The sequence below is a fragment of the Mercurialis annua genome, linkage group LG1-X (genome assembly GCF_937616625.2).
Source record: "Mercurialis annua linkage group LG1-X, ddMerAnnu1.2, whole genome shotgun sequence".
Taxonomy (NCBI): domain Eukaryota; kingdom Viridiplantae; phylum Streptophyta; class Magnoliopsida; order Malpighiales; family Euphorbiaceae; genus Mercurialis; species Mercurialis annua.
Window position 1 is genome coordinate 32546552 of NC_065570.1, and position 8157 is coordinate 32554708.

Consider the following 8157-nt stretch of genomic DNA (forward strand, 5'->3'; position numbering starts at 1 on the left):
TTCTTTCTCGCCAACTTTTTTCTATTTCTTTTTGCCATTTTTGTTATATTTCTTTTTCCTTCAGATAAAATAAAAAAAAACCAGAATATTTTTTAGGTCAAAGCAAGAAAGACACTTCGAATATTTTTCTATTTACTTTACTTTATATCTGTTAGAAAATAAGAAAGAGAGTGGATTTTCTTATTATGAAAATATGAATATGAAAAGAAATAGAAAACTTTAAATGAAAGGATTTTCAAATAAAAGTCTTTTTCTCACACCTAATTCTACATTATATTGTCGGAATAAAAATATGGTATGTATTGATATGAAAATATTTGGTATAGGAAGCCAGGATTTGATAGATATCAATCTTATTATATAAAAATCTTATATACGTATGAATAGCAATATAAATGGAGGAAGGAAATAGTGATCTATTCTTAATAGATAGAATAACTAGGAGCAAGAAGATTTAATCAGAAATATCGACAGATTTTTTCGGAGTCTAAAGAAAAGAAATATGAAAATGAAAGAAAAAGCAGAGCTACTATTTCAATTTCATCTATATCGAATTTTACTATCAGAATAGTAGATATAGTCATGATGCAATAAGTTAGGTCCACTTACTTTTTATTTTTCTTTTATTGATTTCTAATCTAATCTTTCCAATGGATTTAATGGAAAATAAGAAAGGCAATTTAAGAGCCAACTTATGATTATTTTTTTTTTTTTAATATATTAAACAAATGTTGAACTTTCTAACTATTTAGAATTAATTAGACTTAAGAGTTTCTAAGTATATAAAATAGACTCTATTTTTTTAATCTACTTATATTTTATAAGTAATATTTTATAAATATACTCTATTTATATAATATATTCCATTTATATAGTAAAAATCATTATAAAAAATCATTAGAATATTAATTTAATAGAGATATGGTATAAATCATTATAATGTATAATTAGAATGTTAATTTTTTAAAAATTTTTAATTTCCATTTTCGAATTAATTAAAATTCGAGAGTTTCATACTTTTTTTATGATATGATAAATATTAACAATATTTCTATTTGAAGAGAGAATAGAAATATTATTAAATAGGAATATTCTCGCTGGTTTTTTCTTTTTTTATTATTAAAAATTAAAAAAGACCAAAGCCCCTTATCGGATTTGAACCGATGACTTACGCCTTACCATGGCGTTACTCTACCACTGAGTTAAAGGGGCCCATTTGATTCAATTTCTGAATTGATCTACTATGTAGATAAGATAGATCATCTATAGAAATAGCTTCAAAATAAAATTCATCGAAGAAAATAAATTTAATAAAATAAATCTATATCTATAAATGTAAAGCTATAAATAAAATAAATCAAATCGACAACTATAAATCGATTTTACTATTTTAATATAATTTTCAATAGAATAATATTTTAGAATTTTCTATAATTATTAGAATATTCTACTTAGAATAATTTTCTAATTTTTTATATAATTTTTTCTAATTTATATAATTTTTTCTAATTTCGAATTAGATAATTAGAATAATCTAATTTTGAATATATTGAATATAGATTTAGAATAATCTAATTCTTAATATATTTAACTTAATAAATGTAATATAATGTAATATATAATAAATATAAATTTAATATAATATTAATATAATATATTAATATAATATTAGTATAATAAATAAATAATTAATATATTTACATAATAATGAATATATTGAATATAATAGAATATAATAATTGATTAATATAATAATAATGAAATGAAAAATAGAAAATTAAAAAGAATTAAATAAAATAATAATAAAATAGTTTACTTATAACTTAGAAATAATATTCTTAGAAAGAATATTATTATCTAATTATTAGATAAGAGAATTATTAAATATTCAAAAAATTAGAATAGAATTCGAAATTCATATATAATATAAACTAATATAAATTAGAATAAGTATATTCATAAGTATATTCTAATAAATAAATATAGGTAAGTATAGGAAGTAGATTTCTAGTAGTTAATTTAGGATTTGATTTACCTAGGGAGTATAGGCTAAACTAGTAAATATGGGTAAAAAATAGTTTATTGATATTGAATTTGATAAATATCAATCAAATGGATTTATCAAGGCCGAACCTAATTGAATTCACTACCGAAATTTATTTGATTGATACATGTATTTAGTAATTCAACATAGATCCAAGAGCGAATCGGTAATGAAAAGATTCTATTTGTCCCCTAAACCAAATTCTTAAAATGAAATTAGATAGCTTGTTGATGCCTATCCCTCTTACTAAATCTAAATTTCTCATTTGTTAAATTACTGGTTTAGCGTGAGAGAGAGATATGCCTATTTATTTTAACACGGAGTTAATTAATGTACTGGAACGAAAGCGAAAGAAAATCGAGTTAACCCGATTTTCTTACTTTTTGGCAGACCCATTGAAAGAATCTTTTGTATTATTTCTATTTGTTCTTCTATTTTCTTTTCGATTATCTATTAATTTATTAATTTATTAATTATATGTTATTTATTAGTCTTAGAATGGATAATAGTGAATATACAAATCACAAAAATCTATCAAATCGTGAAGGGCGGAAACATTCTTCGACTCTAGTCATACCATTTTGTTATATTGACAATTTCAAAAAATTGTTCATACTATGAGCATAGTATGCCGGCGGTCGGGCAAATACGCCCCCATCGTCTAGTGGTTCAGGACATCTCTCTTTCAAGGAGGCAGCGGGGATTCGACTTCCCCTGGGGGTAGGGTATTACGAAAGGAAGTTGATCATGGATTCTTACTAAGTATGGAATTGCTTCTTTCTGGGTCGATGCCCGAGTGGTTAATGGGGACGAACTGTAAATTCGTTGGCAATATGTCTACGCTGGTTCAAACCCAGCTCGGCCTAATAATTCACTGATCCGCCATGAAATGATATAACCCCTTTGTTGTTTTGTTCTCTCGAAATGCCTCATAGGGAAAAAAAGTAAAAATTTTGGATATATCTTTACCTGTTCTTTATTTAATTTGTTTTATTTCTTTTTTTCTCACAAATTCCGATCTTGCTAATGATCTAGATTCAGATCAGGATTTGTAAGTACAAAGTTTAAGAAAAAGAGTAATGTAAAGAAAAAAGATTTTTTCTTTACATTTGAAAGATTTTTTTATTATCAATCGGCGTTGACTTGAAATAACGAAAAGATGCATAGGAATCTCTGCCCCTTTTATCACTAATGTGTGTATCATCAATATAAATATACCCCTCCCCCTTCTGTTATATACAACAACGCGGTAATTCCAATCTAAAACCTAAATAGTAAAATTGAAAGAGAAAGGGTTTGAATGAAATCATAAGAATATATATGCTGTACAACTTTTTGCAATTCCCGGGGATTGTAGTTCAATTGGTCAGAGTACCGCCCTGTCAAGGCGGATGTCACGACCCAATTTCATGGATCGTGACCGGCGCTAGGGTATGGGTATGGTTGTACCAAAACCCGTAGCAAGCCTTGCGGAAAACCACCAATCATATAAACCTGTAGAAAATCCAATGCTCGGGGGCAACCGAGACTCCAACTTAAACTATCAGTTATTAAATATAAGTACTTCCATTAAATAAAAATAAGTAGAGTTAAACAATAGTAATGCCAAAGCATAAAATAAAGCCAGTCAGACAAATCCGACAAACAGTCTAGAATAATATAGACTTCTAGTTTACTACTGCGGTCTAAGAAAAAGGTAGTTTGACAATTTATTAAAAGAAAATAAACCTCCGAGGAATAAAGATTCAGAGTGGACCAGCTTTCAAATCATAAACCTGGAAAATTTGGGAAAACAACGGGGTCAGATATACTGAGATGAGTTCGCAATACTATTTACATTTATTAAGTTTAAAACCCTTAAATCAAAACAGTTTATACTAATATAGTATGATTATGGAATAACAGTATTGAAATGATCCCAGCGTAAGTATGACATAGCATACTGAAAAATAAACCCAGAGTGGACGAGACTAATCCTCGTCAAATTACCAGCGTAAGCAAGACCACAGTCTGCCGATCCCAGAGTATATACCGGTGCACACAGTCTCGATACAAGCCTATCGAGTAGCTCGTTTCAATCCAGATCCATAATCGCTTAAAACAGTTCAAAAACATTTATAATACTAAAATAAAATGCGGTACTTAATAAAGCGGTAAATAGCACTACAAACTCACTGCTTGCTTATCCACGTGAATCTTGGCAAACAGCTAACCCTGCGTAGACTCCAAAGCACGAGCAGTCGACGGGTCTAAAATATTATACGAGTTAAAATTCGAACAAGCCCTAACTCTAAGAATACTAGACACCACATAGGACTAGCATCTCGAACACAACCAAAGAATCAACCAAGGTGACCAAGTACAACCAATGTATATCCAAAATATTTCATTCAAACCAAATAACAAAGTTAGGCAAATTAAATTAGGTGAGTTCTTATCTTTGAAACAAAACCAAAGTCCTTTCATAACTTAAATACTTTATTTAAAATCGAAAGATTTCCCAAAGTAGTGTGTTTGCCTTAACTGCAGTATAGCTCAACATCACATGTCGGGAGACCACGTCTAACCCGACTCATACATAAACCAAAGTTAAAACCAAAGTCTTAAATCAAACCTTAAATGAAACCAAAGTTATTTTAATAAGAACTCATACCTTAACTTAATAATTCCAAAACATAATTTAGCCAAATAAGCTTGCCAACACTTGACAAGTAACACCCAAGGTACACTTGAATATAAAACCTTAAATAGAATCAATAAGATTCAACATATTTCAAGTATCAACTTGAAACTAAAATAACTTAGCTAAACATAATACGACCATCTTACTCCTTACATGCCTTTAATCAATTACTTAACCCATGTTAACCACAATCTAGAATAAGGCTAACATCCTTTTAATATGTTTAAACCACTTTTAAAACATAGTTTGCAGCCTCTTATATTTACCAAAAACCATCTTAAATATGCCTTAAACATTTGGCCAAAATGTTGGTAAGCCATTTAAATCCAATCTCCCCCAAAGTAGCACTACAATTACTTAAAATCAATGTTAAAGTAATTTCCAGAAAATAAGTCATTTCAAAACAGTGATTTAATCTTTGTAAAACGTTAATTAGCCTATGATTTAACCTTAGCCAATGTATCACAAACCCCCCAAAGAATTAGTTGTTAACTAACAACCTATAATCATCCTATAGTGGATTTCCAGAATTTCAATTCAAAATATTTCCCAATGTATTAATCCTCCAATTAACTCAACCAAATCAATCCACCCAAAGTACAATTGACAAGAACAAGCCAATCGCAACACTAATCATTATATACAGATTTTTATATTGCAACCAAACAGAAATTAACAAGCCAAACACCCTAGGTATGGATTCATACAATCATTTAGCAATCTCTACACATTTAAACAATGGATTAGAGCCACTAACCTCTTGGAACAGATTAAGAACGATTCAATATAGAAAACTCAGAAAATATTTGATTAGAACAAACCTACAATCAACCAAACACCATAACTAATTAATCCAAATCGATGGGACAAAGAAATCAATGAATTAAACGACAAGGGATAGGTTTAGAACACTTACTGAATGTCTAAATCACCAAGGAAAGGTAGGAAATCAGTTGGGAATGAATTAGAATCGTGTTTAGGGTTTTAGGAAAAAGTGGGGGCTGATTAGGTTTCAGAAACGGGCTTTTATAAGCCTTCCCGTAGTGAACCGGTTCACTGGCCGGTTCTACTGGGCAGAACCGGTCAGAGAACCGGTTTACCTTCTGCTCAGCAAAATTGAGCAAACCGGACCTCCAAACCGCTTTTGCTCAGTAGGTCCGGTCCTAGGTCCAGTCAAAGCCTCAAAACCGACTTAAAATGTGTGTGAACACGTCCCGAAAGCTACGATACGATCCGTCAAACACACACACAAGTGTGAACCAAACCAACACCAAAACACATGCACAAACCGAAGTGAGAACACAATTAGTGTTCAACCTAAACCGAACATTAAACGGTCATACAACCTTCGAATCGAGTCATAAAAACACGGGATATTACATTCTCCCCAACTTAAAAACAAAAATCGTCCTCGATTTTAACACAATGCAAACAAGCACAAAACACGATATACGCGCACAAAGCAACCCAAGTAAAACATATAACACAAATCCAAAGTACTAAAACAACATCGAACATTCGAAGCAATGCTAAACTCAATGTACCTCAAGGAATGAAATATAACAATTACACATAATGGAATCTGTCGCCTAAGTATACTCCCTAACTATATAACTGTATAAACTTAAACCATATGCATACCTTCACTCATCAACCTACGCACTTGCGTAACCACTAACTTAGTAGGTTGCTCCTTGAATGATAACTCAAAACTACCACTCATATAAATCAACAACTCAAATTGTCACCACACATATACGAGCAAAATTTTAAATCCAAAAGTTCGTTGATCCAAACGATTAATTGATTAAACAAAATATAAATCCTCAAGATTTTTCAACTATAAACAAAAAATATGTTAACAAGGGAGGTTAACAAGACCCGCTCTAGGTCTAACAACTATAATAACAACCTTTATAAGGTGCAAGGACAATCCGAAACTCAAATCGTAATTCTTACAATACCAAAATCTAACACTTCAAAATGGAAACTTTCAAATCCCCATTAATGACACCATGCAACCCTCGCCACTTACTTAACATATCAACACCTATTATCCCACATCGAAGCATTTAAATGAACTTGTTATATCAAACGAACGATCTAGTCCAAAATTTACTAGATAAGGTTCTCGCCAATATATATCAGCCAACTTTAAAACATCATCAAAATCGAGTTGTACCCACGACAAGGACTAAGCTCGACAAGACCATCAACCTTAACAAATCATTAAACACGTACTCACATACTGACATTCCAAAGAATATACTGTTTTAACTATGATAACGAAATCTCCAAGTTACATACAAACTAACTCATTCAAATAGATCCTTCCACTCATACAATAAGAAAGCATACAACCCAAAAGTTACCTAAGGTAATTAAACACCAACATACATACAAATTTTTGCACAAACCAAATTTTATGCCGCACACAAAAGGTTCAACAACCAAATAAAACGATATCCAACTTTAAACAACAAAAATCCCCAATCAATAGTATCGACCATCCAACCTTTACTGTTGAAATCTACTGATCACGATTCTCGAATCAGCTAACTCAAACTCTCAAAATCATCTTACCAAATGTAACTGTAATCTTGTAACCATGATATCACCTAGATCAAATTCATTAGCAACTAGATCATTGGTTATGCTCAAGTCAAACTTATTTGAAAACAAAATTTCCAAAATACAAAATATTATATTTATATTTTCCACTTCTCTTTTAAAGACGTCAACATCTTATACCTCTCTTTATATACAAAGACTAAAGTGCTTGTACTGTTCGAAAACCTCAAGTTTTGTAAACACATTTAAAAGTTTCAAAATATTCGTATTTTGAATTCCGCAGTTGCACCTTACTCTCAATATAAGTTTGCAAATATATAAAATAGTTCAACTAACAGAATTATTATTCTCTTTAAATCAATGATTGATAATTTTTTTATCCTTTTATCAAAATAGAAAATATTTGTAAAGAAAATCTCTTCTTCCACATAATATTTTTATACGAGTATACCAAAACATTTATACTAAAATGAATATGTAATAACAAACTTCTTTTAAAATTCCGGCGTAAACACATACGACGAGCATAACCAAATCCCTTAATCTAATAACCTCAAATCATAAATTGGAAGCTAACACATAAGCCTTCCAATCCGACCTCAAAATCCTATCACACTTATAGCAACAATAACTCGAGTGCAACCTTTATATTCATTCTTACTCCATATGAAGCACCAAATTTATGATACTACAGATCAATCACTCATAGCGTAATCGTCCCTAATTCACCACCATCATCACAGAGTATTTGCCTAGCTACCTTTCGGTAACAGTTTCAAAATGATTTGAAATCCAACAACTTATTAAATACATTTATCACAATGTGACTCGCGAGTTCGTTTCAAAACGTCTTTCATAA

At 30.3% G+C, this 8157-nt stretch overlaps 1 non-coding gene across 1 annotated transcript; it reads right to left on the bottom strand.

Moving 5' to 3' along the window:
• Positions 1–1140: 1140 nt before the first annotated feature.
• On the bottom strand, positions 1141–1212 carry TRNAT-GGU (transfer RNA threonine (anticodon GGU)). The gene has a single exon. It is a non-coding gene; the product is annotated as a tRNA-Thr (tRNA).
• Positions 1213–8157: the final 6945 nt, after the last annotated feature.